The following is a 14,301-nucleotide window of genomic DNA, read 5'->3' on the forward strand; positions in this document are numbered from 1 at the left end:
GATGGAATTAAGTAAAAATCCCACATTCCTGAACTTGAGATAGAAGTATCATAATGAATCCATGATGTATTTTAGCTTTTAATGTGTTTCTAACTCTGTCCACTGAACAGGGCTAGAAACAAAGACCAACTCAGCAGCAGTGAGCATCTTTCAGCAGTCCTGAAACATCGTTTCCCTCTAAAAAGAGCTAGGGACCTTTGAAAAATGTCTGATTAGAGATTGGAACAGAAAACATACACAATGAGCCTGATATGTCATATCAGAAAGAAAGAAAAGAGTCAATGACCATTGCAATGTGTCAAAAAGACTCAAACACCAAGGAAGAGGCTGGCTCTGGCCAAGGATGGGTCCATTTGAGTCAGAATAACAACTGCACTACATTGAAACAAATATATGTTTACAAACATGAGTTCATAACAGTAAGATAAAGAGGGAAATAGAGAGAGAAACTTCATTAATCACCCTTAGAGAAGCTAATGAATCAGCTCTTCATTTTTGAAAAATAAATAAAAGGAAAGAAATGAGCCTTTCCTATCTTTGCTATATGAACTGTATTTCAGGGTAACCAAATATCTGATGAGGGGGAGTACTTATTTCATGGAAGTATTCCACTAACCGACAGAGAAGAAATGATAAAATTTACCTTTCATGACTCCTAATAAAATAATGGAACTAGACAGTGATCAGAAAAACAGAAACAACCATACATGACATACCCCCAGTGGAAATACAGAACAGAGTGTGTGAGACAGTCTCGCAAGGATCTAATCTGAATTTCAATCTGATCAAGCCTTTAGATCTAACTACGAGGGAACACAGGGGACAGAGAAATAAGGTGTGCACCACAGGAATGCAGCCAGCCAGCAAAACCCAGCTGTGGGGAAAAATCTACAGCACAGACAACCTGGTTTTTTCAACAAAGATAACAAGGGTACAAAAAAAGAGATGGACAGGAAGTTTCAGAAGATAAAGAAAATTAAGACGCCAACCAACTTCAATGCATGAACATTTTTGGATCCTTGTTCTAACAGACTACAAAAAGGAAAAAATAAAACTAACTTAAAAGAATTGGGGAATTTTGAACACAATGGGTAGTTGATGATATTATGGAATTACTATTCATATTCTAGACGGAAAGAGGATATGGTGATAATGTTTTTAAAGGAAGACCTTGTACTTTGGAGACGTATTGACATATTAAAAGATGAAATGATATTATGGCTGGGATTTGTATCACAATAATCTAGAGGGGCAGGTAGAGGTACAAAAGAAATGAGATTGATCCCCAGTTGAAAATTGATGAAGCTAAGTGATAGGGACACATGTTTCTGCTTTCTACTTGTGTTGTTTCCCCTTCCTACTCTCATATATATTTAAAATTAGAAAGGTTTATGTATTTACATATTATACACACTATATGCCATAATTATAATGCAATATCCTATATACACACATACATATAGATAAAATCCACCTCTCCTCACTAACCTCTGGCCACCAACCAGAGATGTAAGTCACCATCATTTCTCACCTGAATTATCAGCAGCTGCCTCTTAACTGGTGTCTCTGCCTTTACCCTTGCCTCCCTGCAGTCTGTTACATTAAGAGCAATGAAAGTGTTCTAAGAAATAAGGCAAATTATGTTGCTTAAAATCTTCCACTGGTTTCCCACCCCACTTAGAGTAAAAACCAAAACTCTTGATACGGTCTACAAGGCTCTGTAGGAATCAAGTTCTTTATAGGTCTCTGGCTTTTTCTCTCCAACCGTTCCCTCAGTGTCTTTTCTGCAGCTGCACTGTGCCTCTAGTCAACATATTGCTAGCTGTCTCAGGGCCTTGGCACTTGCCTTCCCACTCTTCCCCCAGATATGCGCATGGCTTGCTTCCTCACTTCCTACAGGTCTCTACTTAAATGTTCCTTTTTCGGAGAGGCTTTCCAGATCACCCTATATAAAAAGCAGCACCCCCAGGCTCCCTATTCTGGTTTATTTTTCTTCATAGTATATTTTTATCTTTTTCTTTTTCTTGTCTGCACTTACCAGAAAAGGAGCTGCATTAAAGGATAGACACAGTTTTGTTTTGGGCACTGTTATTTCCGAAAGTGTCTGGCTCCATAAACATTGTGAATTTTGTTTTTAAATTTTGAACTATAAACTAGTCAGCAATACTTCAGAGTGTTGAGCATAGGATGGTGGGGTAGTTACGAAACACACTATGGAATGTTTGTATGCCCGTTTAAGACACGTGAATTCTGTCTTGCAGGTGATATATATATAACATTACATTATATTATATTATATATATAATTTATATATAAATTATAATAATATATAATTTATATATAAATTATAATAATATATAATTTATATATAAATTATAATTATATAATTTACATATAAATTATATATAACAGGCCTTCAAATTTTAGTGATAATCATTCTTACCACCTTTGCTATTATCTTAAAGGAAACATATGTGTTTTGGTATTTATATGGTATATATATTAGAAGGTCTATCACCTTCTAAAAGAGCTGAACCACTGTACTTCTGGCTAGCTACTTAAGACATATGTTTCCTCCTGGATTAGACTACAATGTCCCTGCATAAGGAGATATGGACACACACAAATAAGGCAATTACTCATGCATAAGGTTCTTTGAATAAAAAAGTCCCAACCAGGGGCATTAGAAGCTTGGGGTAGGAATGGTTATTTGGAAAGGATCTGTTCAAGAATCAACATATCTCTTTTGTTGATTGACCACAAAAGCCCAAAGGTTTTATTGCAAAAATGGGTGAATACAAAGCGATCTGAGAGGCACCTTCTCTCCTCCCCCTGTTCATCCAGACAAACACCAAGTCCATAACAACTTCTACAAACCCACAGCTAGCTAGTGCCTTAGTTCAGGCCGCTTCCCTCTGCAGCCTAAGTGTCCTACTAAGCAGTCTCCCTACAGCCAGTCTGGAGCCCTTCCAGTCCTCTCCAGAAAGACGTCATTAAAATACACACTTAACCTTATCAAGCTCTTCATAGAAACTTGCAGGGACTCCAGTTAACAGTGTCTGCTGTTAGGCTACTTCTAACGTGATAAAAGGCTCATACAACCTGAGTGTAGCTTACCTCCTGTGTTCCTCCCTAGTTCACCAACTCCCTGCTCCAGCCCCAGGAAACCACCATAGCCCACACTCTGGTTTCCTCCTGAACTGTGTACATGTCTTTCTAGGCTTCCCAAGCTGCTGAAGAGTATCTTTGCCGTCTTCTCTCCAGCAACAATTCTGCGTATGTTACATTTTGTGTTTTATCCCAAGAAAAGCGATGGTAAGAGACACCACGTGATTTACCACCTTGCCAGAGGCTGTCAGGCTTTAGGGGTTTTGTAGTCTATGTTCTTCTAGTTCTTTGTCAAACACAGTTACATCTTATGTTCAGAATCTTCATGTCTGCCTAGAAAAATCTGCAGTATAAGCTCATCTGGGAGTCTTCTTTTTCTTTTGATACAGTTTTTTTAATAAAATTCTTTATTTTTTTCTAATTTTTTATTACGTTACGTTAGTCACCATACAGTACTTCATTAGTTTTTGATGTAGTGTTCCATAATTCCTTGTTTGCGTATAGCACGCAGTGCACCATACAATACGTGCCCTCCTTAGTACCCATCACTGAGCCTGCCCATCCCCCCACTCCCGCTCCCCACTGAATGGCCCTCTCTCAAAGCAGGGATAAATTAACCTAACAACAAAATTGTCATCTTTTTCGCAATGATCTAGTTCAAGAAATTCAGAATAGATCTTTGAAGGGATTTCTTACAATGAGTGAATCAGATATGGACATGCCTATAGCCTTGGTTACTTTGTGAAATAGTTTAGTCCTATTCATATTTATGCTTCTTCTAAAAAAGGTCACGCAGTTTTTTTTTTTTCCTTGAAGCCATCTCCTACTCAGCATCATGGCCTCCCTCAGACCTCTGGTGAAGCCCAAGATCATTCAAAAAAGGAGCAAGAATTTCACCTGGCACCATTCAGACTGATATTAATCACAACTGGGGGAAACCCAGAGACATCGACACTAGGGTGCACAGAAGATTCAAGGGCCAGATCTTGATGCCCAACACTGGTTATGAGAGCAGCAAGATAACAAATAACCCGCTAACCAGAGGCATCCGTAAGTTCCTAGTCCATGATGTCCAAGATCTTCAAGTACTGCTAATGTGCAACAAATCTCACTGTGCAGAGATCACTCACAATGTTTCCTCCAAGAACCACAGAGCCATTGTGGAAAGAACAGCCAGCTGGCCATCAGAGTCACCAATCCTAATGCCAGGCTGTGCAGTGAAGAAAATGAATAGACAGACAGCTTACGTACACGTTGTATTTGTGTTAATAAAACCATAAAATTACCCAAAAAAATAAAAATAAAATACCAAAATGAAAAAGGTCAGCAGATAATTGACAAACTCTTAATAAGTAATTCTCCAGGCTCCTGCCTTTAATGTGAAATGATCAAATACAAGGCAATATTAAAGATCAAAGATTGGGAAAAATCAGATAGTCTGAAGGAATGAAGGACTCAGGGACATTACAGAAAGTGTTACTAAGGTTAGTACAGAACAATTTGCAGCTATTTCCTTAATACATTTGAAACAATATTCATGGAAGAAAAAAACCCTTAAGCCATTGTCCTAAAGGTGGCACTGATTCTTTTATTTTTTTTCTTTAAAGATTTTAAAGCTACTAGAAGTTGTACCTCTGAGTACAAGATCTGGGTTGTAGTCCTGATTCTGTCATCTGTTAGCTATGTTACAACTTTGGGCAAGACACTTACCCCTTTGAGCCTCACTTTCCTCAGCCACAAAATGAAGATAATCATACTCAGCTCACAAGGCAGTTGTAAAATAAAGTAAAATGATTTCCAAGGAAGCCCTTCATAAACTAAAAATAAGGCACCGATGGTTTGTACTCAAGGCCAACGCCAAAGAGCAATGTGATTAGAAGACAGAGCTCTTCCCAGAACTTCAGTTCTCCACCTAAGAGTCCATTTATTTCATAAAGCTGTTATTTTGATTGTCATTGGAAGTACATCAAAGGGATTTCTGCTGAGCCTGGGCAAATAATAAGTCCAGAATGTACTATCAAATTCCCACAATTAATTATAGGCCTTGTAATCTTTGTGCTTTCTTTTTTTTTTTTTTTTTAAGATCCTTTTGGTATTTTACAAACCTTAATATGAATAGTTGAATTAACATTAGATTAAGAAACGAAGTGCCCAAACTAGAACCATGTGCAAATCTGCTACCAATGGATGGACTATTGCCAGTAGATGCACATCTGTGAGGCTCCAGTCACTGTAAATAAAAAGAATCTGCCATTGTTTTCAGGACAGCTCAGTACCTCTACCAACAGAACACCCTTTGAGTACCCTCCACTTCTCTATAAATCCCAGGTTTGAGACACTGGCGTAATCAGGTTTTCAACCCTTTACATGCTTAAATGGATTTTGAGAGGAAAGAAGATATAAACATCTTTAGACACCATTGCTAATTTCAAAACATCACTGCTTTCTATGTTCAAAGGCCGAGGAAGATTTCTGAAGAATTCAGAAAGGCACATTGCTCATATACCCACTTCCAAAGTGAGTTTAATGACACAAAAGAGAACAACACTTCATCAAGGAAGTTGTTGATCACTCTTCCAAAGATACCTAAGGAGAACTTGACCAGCATGATGGCATTTATCCCAACATCACTGAGGTCTGCCCCAAAACAGCCACTGATTCTCCACTAGGGGCGGGGGTACCCTGACAATGAGCTTTTCTCTCCCCTTCTGTAACAAACAAGCTCTAAAATATATAAGGCTCGTACATGACCTTGGTTTATTTCTTGCCTCTTTCCCAATTTTCCCCATCCAGAGCATTCGGTTTTGCTTTTCCTTTGTTAGGAGCCTCTTCCTGACTCTCTGCGTGATTGATTCCTTCTCCTTGGTCCTCTCAGACCAACATGGGTCAAATCCCAGCTTTACCATAGGCAATCAATCCTATAATCTCTGCACCTCAGTTACCTCACACAGAAGAAAATATCCCAACGAGCACTGCTGACAGCAAGATGGATCACTGGAACAAGAGCCTTTGCCAATTTGGTCACCAATTTTTTTTTTCTTTCCTGAGTTCAGACTCAGCAAACACGATGTAAGACCCATCCCTTCGACTTGGGGCTCATAACCTACTTAAAACAACACTTCCTGCTCAGGTTATACTTAGAAGTATCTGATGATTATGAAGAACATGAGAGGGCTTTATGAAGTGTTAATGAGCAACTCTGCTTTGCCTGGCATCAAAGTGGAGAGGGCAATGACCTTGGGCCACCAGCACACTGTGATAGGTAGCAGTTTGACTGCATATTTGCCATGTGACCTTGGGGAAGTTACTTCATCTCTCTGAAAATGTGATCTATAAATTAGGGACTAATAAAAGTACATGCCTCCCAAAATTCCTCTGAGAACCAAGTAAGATAATGCATGTTAAGCATGTTAAGTTCAAATAATGACAGGTATTTCTATCATTGTGACTTCCTCACCAAAGACTGAGTTTCAGTCTTTCATGAAATCCTGAGAATTTCTCTTAACTCCCCTGGGAGTGGGGGAGGGGGTCCTGCTTTGCCATCTTTCCTAGAAATGGAACATTGTAAGCCTGGGAGGCTAGTAACTATAGAGCATCAACGTGGGGCTTGTTTTCCTAGAGCTGATACATGACGAAGGCTGTGACAGACATGGCTATTTGTTAAACAATATTCATTTTCCCCTCCTCCTTCCTTAGTAATATGTTTTAGCAGATCATGGATAATAAGACTACATTTCCCATGCTTCCCTTCAGCAAGGTGCAACCATGTGATTAAGTTTCAACCAACAGGAGGTGAGTGGAAATGAGAATATAACTTCCAGGGTGTTTCTTAGAGGGAAGAAGTATGCTGGAAAACAAATATGTTGGTTGCCATCTTGAATAAGGAGTAAGAGAGTAATCCTAAGGAACATAAAGCAACAAGAGAGAAGAGCCTGGGACTGCCATTATTTCAGAGTTGCCATTCCAGATCAGGCTTTTACAAGAGCAAGAAATAAGTTTCCATCAGTTTAGGCCATAGTTATGATGTACTTTATTACAAGCAGCCAAACTGTAGCTTCACAAATATTGTAGAGTTAGAAGAAAGGCAGAATGTGGTAGAGGGTTACAACATGTCTCTGGCGCAACATACGTGCATGATATTTTCACAAAAAGCATTTTTGCCAGAGACTTCTTTGCCCTGAACATTTTTGCTGCAAACATTTCTCAGTGGCAAAGATGTTTACCGCAAAAGTAACCCACATAGTAGGTTCTCATCATCACTTGCAGAATTAATCCTCAGAGTTCTAGGCAATCAACCCAAATTTGGAATATCGAGGTCAGCTCCAGAAACAAGAGGACAGTGGTCAGCTGGAGAGCGTCCACGGGACAATGAGTAGGGCAACAAAAGGTCAGAAAAACCCATCTCAGGAGGAAAGACTGTAAGATCGAGAAGGAGAAAGGTAAGCCAGAGCAACAGAATTAAATTTCAAGTAACTCAAGTGTAGTAAGTTGAACAGGGCTCCTCTCTTTGCACTCTATAGTTTCCTCATCTGTAACAAATAACACCAGAAAATCACTAAAATCCCTTCTAGGTATACCACAAGGGGTCTACAGATTCAGAGGAATTTATGTTGCACCACAGGACAGAACTACAACCCTCCTAGATATAGCACTGTGACAGTGAAGGACAGATTTCCATTGAACATCAGAGACAAGTTGCTAGCAATGTTTCCTGTTCAGCACTAGAATGGCTGCCATCCAAAGTCCAAAATTACATGACTAGAAGGGTTGAATCTGAGACTAGACAGGTTTCCAGAGGAAGTGCTGAGTTGGAGGAGGACCACGAAGTTCAAACAGACTCAGCCCCTTCTTACAGACTGGTAGGGAAAGTGGGCTTTATTATAGACAGTCCTGGATTCCAATCCACTTTTGCCACTTACTTGGATACATGATCCTGGACAAGTTCTTCACCTTTTTTTGAGTCTGTTTCCTCATTTTAGAAATGGGTATAGTAAGACATAACTTAAAGTATACTGTATTAAAAGAGATAATGCATGGCAAGCATATGGCACAGTGTTAGGCCATAGCTGTTGATAGCAGTCATCATTAACATCGCATGAGCTTTAGAAATGGAGGAGGAATGGGGCACCTGGGTGGCTCAGTGGGTTGGGCCTCTGCCTTCGGTTCAGGTCATGATCTCAAGGTCCTGGAATTGAGCCCCATTTCAGGCTCTTTGCATAGCGGGGAGCCTGCTTCCTCCTCTCCCTCTGCCTGCTTCTCTGCCTACTTGTGATTTCTCTCTTAAAAAAAAAAAGAAAGAGAGAAAGAAAGAAAGAAAGAAAGAAAGGAAGAAAGAAAGAAAGAAAGAAAGAAAGAAAGAAAGAAAGAAAGAAAGAAAGAAAGAAATGGAGGAGGAAAAGAAAAAAATGTGAGCAGCTGGGAAGATGGGAATTAGTCATTCTGATGAAAGCACCAGCAGGTAGAGGCTGGAATATGTGGCCTGGGCACATAGTTGCACAGCGAAAGTTCACCAGGGCTTGCTACATCTATGCAGTGACATGCAAGTATGATCAACAGCAGTGCAGAGAATAGGAGAGGAAGGGAAGCTGGTAGTTGGAGGCTCATCAGAAACTGAGAAAGGACTCTTAACCCAGACCTCACCCACCCATCCAATATTTATTGGTTATGCAAGCAATTATAACATGGTAAAAGTGTCACAAGGAGTTAAACACAAAGTATGATCAAGGCACAGAGGAGAACCATCTGACCCAGATTTAGAGGGCCAGATAAGGGTTTCCACAGAAAATGATAGCTAACTCAAGACAGACGTTACTGAGAAAAGGTGTTGGGGACAAAAAAAAAATAGAAAGAGCCGATGATATACGTTCAAAGGAGGGTAGAGAATCATAAAACCTTTCCCACTTCCCCTCTAAAATTCCCATATTCTGCTAATTGTTCTACTCTAAGGTTCTACAATTATGGCTTCAGATGAAAAAACAAAATAAGATAAATGTCCTGCACATGTGACTTCATTACATTTCTAAAAGAATAGTGGTGGGTGGGCGTAAAGTGGTTGTAAAGGGACAGCATGAGGGCTCCCTGTGCTACTGTAGGAACTGTGGTATTGAATTCATGAATCCACACAGCTGATAAATAGCACAGGATAGACACATGCACATACATGACCCAGGGAAATATGAGGTGGGATGTATCCATGTTAGTATCTCAGCTATGATATTATACTATGGTTTTAGAGAATATTGCCACTGGGAGAAAGGGGCAACATTTACAAGGATCTCACTGTATTGCTTCTTACAACTGCATGTGAATCTATAATTACTCCCATTACAAATTACGGTTATAAAGCAACAAAAAAGCAAATAGTTATAAAAAATTGTAGTTATGAAATTTATTATTGAAACTTTAGCAAAACATCTAAAAAATAAAATGTTGGAATTACTGGTACCCTCTGACCCAAAAAACTTTTGTAATATTTTGATCTAGTTCTTTCATTTTTAGACTAGTAGATGTTATAACAATGATTTTTCTCTCTATATATAAAAATATATGCATGTTTATATAGTTTAATTTAGCATAGTTTATTCCTTATTTATCCCACAAATTTTCTATTTCAAAGATTATAGTAAATGCCATTATAGTAAAAAATTCCTCAACATTTATTTTTGGATGGCTACTTAGTAATACCATATAGGCATATCATAATTATCTGAACCAATTCCCTTATTTGAAACATTTTTGGCTGTTTTAAAATTTCTCCTATTAGGGTGCTGGGTGGCTCAGTGGGTTAAGTGGCTGCCTTCTGCTCAAATCATGATCTCGGGGTCCTGGAACTGAATTCCCCATCAGGCTCCCTGATCAGCTGGGGGTCTGCTTCTCCCTCTCCCTCTGCTTGCTGCTCCCTCTGCTTGTGTTCTCTCTCTCTCTCTCTCTCTCTCTCTCTCTCTGTGTGTGTGTGTCAAAAAAAAAAAATAAGATCTTTAAAATTAAATAAATAAAATTTCTCCTATCATAAGTAATTGTACAATAAATTAAATCTAACTGGTTGCCAAGTTTACTGAAATGAAAAAGAACAAGTCCCTAGGTATTAAAATGTTAGAATTATCAAGCATTTTAGAAATCATGTGCCCCCAAAAAATCCCTCTAAAACAAATACTCACACATAAATCATTTTATATTTATGAAAACTATTTGCCTATTCTTACTTAGGAAGTATGGACAAGGTACAATTTCAAAAGCTGTTTAAAAAAAAAAAAAAGCATGAGCCACTAACCTTGCTCTAAGTCATTTTTAACCTTGTAGAGTCAAGTAGAAAAAGCATCAGTGAAAAAATTATGGAAGAAAAGGGTTTTTTAGACTTTGGTACGTGCCAGATATGGTTCATATTCCCATTCTCTATGACACTGGGGAAGCAGTTTTAACTAGTTTGAGTTTTATCTCTTCATCCACAAGCGTACCTTCCTCCAAGCAAGCCCTAGTAAATATTTGCTGTCTGAATGAGTGACGGGTTATTGGCACATTAGGTACTCAGCTGCTCACGGCTGCTCAGACATCCAATGTTCCTCCTTGTTCTCAGCTCCTCCTCAGAATGTCCTCCCTATCCTTCTCCACCTGAGGACATCCTCCCTACACATCAGAGCGGCACCAGCATCCCTCTTCAGAGAAGTCTTTGTCAGTCTGCTCACTCACTTCTTGCTCCTCATCCGAAGGACAGCTACAGATGTCTGTCTGTACTTACATTAAAGGAACAACTTGAGGGTCAGTTCTGCTCCCATTTCATCCCTGAGAAGGGCTTCGCCAACTGTGTTGACATGACTAAACAGGTTTCTCCCTCCACTCTGGCTACAACAACTGGATGAGAGGTACACACTCTTAAGCCAATTGGAAGTTCTCCTCTTAGAATTTAGAGTTTGGGATTTAGAGACAGATGATCCATGGAGACTGGTCGCTTGAACAAGTGACGTGTAAATTTGTCACATTTGGGGAAGCCATGCACACAAAGAAGACAGGAAAGCTGGTCTACAGAGAGAGAATGAAGGATACAGCAAGCGGACAGGAGAGGATAAAACAAGAACCATGCAACACAAGAAAGAGAGAAGCTCCCAGAAGGCTCTCAGCTCTGGCGTTCCAGGCCCAAATGAAGCTGAGCTCCACTCTCTAGCCCTGGGACCCAGAAGGTGCCCTGTGATTTTGCAACTCCCTTCCTTTGGTTTTCAATTAAAATGTTTTGAAATAAGCTTTCATTACTCACAACCAAAGATAATTCACTAAGACATGGATAAGACGGCCAATCCTTTTTCTTCCATCCCTTTTTCATTCTATGTCTTCCTCTGAAATATTCTTACCCACTTAATCTAAAATTTTAAAATCCTATCCATTCTTCAGACGGATCCTAAATACAACCTAACCAAAGAGACTGTCTCTGCCCTCTCTGAATCCCCTCTTAGAACACTGCTTCTGTGCTCGATGCATTAGATGCATTCATTAGAGTTATTCATGTGCTTGCCTCATACTCCATTTAAATCTCTTCCTCTTTCCAGGCTTCAGTTTCCTGGCTCTTAAAATGAGTGAACTGTTTGAGACTGGTGATTCTCAAAGTAGATTCTCCACTGTCCCATGTTTGGCAGTTATGAGAGAGTGGTGAGTGTCCCGAGAAAGCGTATCCCACCCTCCCAACCTTACTTTAACAATAACTGCTCCGTTTTCATGTGACTCATATACTGGGAGTCTAGGTAAGGCTTTATTGAGAAAAGGAATCCAGTACTAATCAAGTTTGAAAATCCTAAACTAGATAATCCATAAAGCTCCAGGATTCCCATAGTAGTAGTGAAATAAAAATAATAAAACCAACCAAAATTTTTTGAACTAGATACTATTCTAAATACTCAGCTTGTCAATATTTTAATCATAACAACCACACGAGCTGGACTATTTTTAACCACATCCTAAAATGAGGACCTACATCACATACGTTACAAATGACAGAGACAGGAACTGAGGAAACACAGATCAGATCTTAGTCTTTAACCATAATCTTGTCTTCTAAGCTCCTTGAGGGCAGATACTGCAGCTCTTGTTTCTTTTTCTTTTTATTTCAGAGCACAGTACTTGGGCTAATAGTCACTTTTAATGGTGTCTGCTGAATGAAAAAATACTGGAATGAACAAGGAAGTCCATTTGGATTCTGAGGAAACAGAGACAGTAACTTGAACTCTCTAGGACTTCAGCCCTAGGCAATCAACTATTTCACAGCTTACACCATCTCTCTGAAAAGCAAAGACCCTCCTGCAGTCGGGAAGAATCCCTTTTAGATATAGTGTAATTGGTAATACTGACCAGGACCTCATGGGTCCATGGACACATACTTTAACAAGCTCGCCATGTTCATCTCATAATCAATATATTCATTCCTTTTGTACAAGGGCTTCTCAGCCTTTGCACTTCTGACATTTTGAGCCAGACAATTCTTTGTTGTGGGGGCTGTCCTGTGCATTATAGGATGTTTAGTAGCACCCTGGCCTCTACCCACTAGTTGTCAACAACAACCCATCACCCACCCTTGAGAGTGCAACAACTAAAATGGTCTCTAGACATTGTCAAATGTCCCATGGGTGGGGGGTTAGAACGTAAGGAACCACTGCTTCACGTGAATTAACTTTTGTGGAAAGACTGGAGGAGAAAAGAAAAGGGAAAGGGAGAAAGGCAAAAAGGGAAGGGAAGGGAGAAGGAAAAAAGAAAGAAGGACGGAAGGAAGGAAAAAATAAGCAATGCCTAGTTATACTTAGAATATAAATGGTATTTTCCTTTCATCCTTAGGAAGTTCCTCATTTCATCCTCCACCTTCAACATTCTCCTTAAATTGGGCTGTTCTGAGCACCTGATCATGTGACTGCCTCAACTAAGAGTGGTAATAATAGATATCCCACACATTTATGAGGACTATACGGTGACCACAAATTGCCTTAAAGCTTACGTGGAACTAGAGGGTATTACGCTGAGTGAAATAAGTCAATCAAAGAAAGACAATTCTCATATAATCTCTGATATGAGGAATTTGAGAGTCAGGGCAGGGGGCTGTTGGGAATAGGGAAGGAAGAAAATAAAACAAGATGGGACTGGGAGGGATACAAACCATAAGAGACTCTTAATCTCACGAAACAAAGTGAGGGTTGCTGGGGGTGGGGGTGGCTGGGTGGTGGACATTGGGGAGGGTATGTGCTGTGGTGAGTGTTGTAAAACATGTAAGCCTGATGATTCACAGGCCTGTAACCCTGGGGCAAATAATACATTATATGTTAATAAAATTTTTTTTAAAGCTTATGAATAATCCCAGCATAAATATAATGAAGAAAACGCTCAGAGCCTTATAAAGTGAAGAGAGAAACATGATCCACCTTAAAGAAACCTCCGGATAATAAAATATTGTCAACATGGCCTTACTTCATGTCAACCTCTTGACACAGCCAACAGTTATCAAATATCTACTATAGGGCAGAGAATGCACTAGGTACTTTTCCGTACCTTATCCCATTTGATTTTCCTAACAATCTGATAAGAAAGACATTATCTGTTTTGCAGAGGGGCTCAGAGGAGTAAAATGCCTTGCCCAAGTTCACAGAGTTAGTCAGTGATGTCAAAACTTGAATCTGAACAGCCACTGGCTTCAACTCCAGTGTACTTCCCACTTCTGTACTGCAGGATTTCACAAGAAAACCAGTGGCCCCAACCAACAAAGAGCAAGCAAGGTAACACAACTGTTTGATTCATACTTTATGCAGAGATAAGAGACAAAGGGGTATATTTCAATATGTTAACAACAGTCAACTACAAAAAAAATTTTCTCAGTTATTTTTTTTAAATTTTTTCAATTTATTTATTTTTAAAAAAAGAGTATTCATTATTTTTTCACCACAGCCAGTGCTCCATGCAATACCCACTCTATAATAGCCCTCTATAATACCCACCACCTGGTACCCCAACCTCCCACACCCCCGCCACGTCAAACCCCTCAGATTGTTTTTCAGAGTCCATAGTCTCTCATGATTCACCTCCCCTTCCATTTTACCCCAACTCCCTTCTCCTCTCTAACACCCCTTGTCCTCCATGATATTTGTTATTTTTTCTTTTGCACTTTTCTGCACTTTCTAAATTGTTTGGCCCTAAATATGTATTACTTATGTAACAAAAAGTAATTAA

At 39.4% G+C, this 14,301-nt stretch overlaps 1 protein-coding gene and 1 pseudogene across 4 annotated transcripts in view; one reads left to right on the forward strand and one right to left on the reverse strand.

Moving 5' to 3' along the window:
* DNAJC6 (DnaJ heat shock protein family (Hsp40) member C6) overlaps positions 1–14,301 on the reverse strand; it is a 138,723-nt gene that overhangs the window by 66,757 nt on the left and 57,665 nt on the right. The window lies entirely within an intron of this gene.
* LOC116568264 lies at positions 3,944–4,384 on the forward strand (annotated as a pseudogene).

Source organism: Mustela erminea, chromosome 10 (genome assembly GCF_009829155.1).
Source record: "Mustela erminea isolate mMusErm1 chromosome 10, mMusErm1.Pri, whole genome shotgun sequence".
NCBI classification, from domain to species: domain Eukaryota; kingdom Metazoa; phylum Chordata; class Mammalia; order Carnivora; family Mustelidae; genus Mustela; species Mustela erminea.